This window comes from Capra hircus, chromosome 15 (assembly GCF_001704415.2).
Source record: "Capra hircus breed San Clemente chromosome 15, ASM170441v1, whole genome shotgun sequence".
Taxonomy (NCBI): domain Eukaryota; kingdom Metazoa; phylum Chordata; class Mammalia; order Artiodactyla; family Bovidae; genus Capra; species Capra hircus.
Genome location: NC_030822.1, coordinates 3776846 through 3777166, shown reverse-complemented (window position 1 = coordinate 3777166; position 321 = coordinate 3776846).

Genomic DNA, 321 nt, shown 5'->3' with positions numbered 1-321 from the left:
ACTACACTTTTAGTTCATTAACAGTTTAATAAGAGTAGACTTCCCTGCTGCCTCAGTGGTAAAGAATCCTCCTGCCAATGCAGGGGACACGGGCTTGATCCCTGATCTGGGGAGATTCCACTTGCCTCAGAGAAGCTAAGCCCATGTCCGTGTCCCACAACTACTGAGCCTGTGCTCTGCTCCACAATCTAGGTTCAGCCCCTGGGTTGGGAAGATCCCCTGGAGAAGGGAACAGCTACCCACTCCAGTATTCTAGCCTGGAGAATTCCATGAGCAGAGGAGGCTGGCAAGCTAAGTCCGTGGGGTCACAAAGAGCTGAAC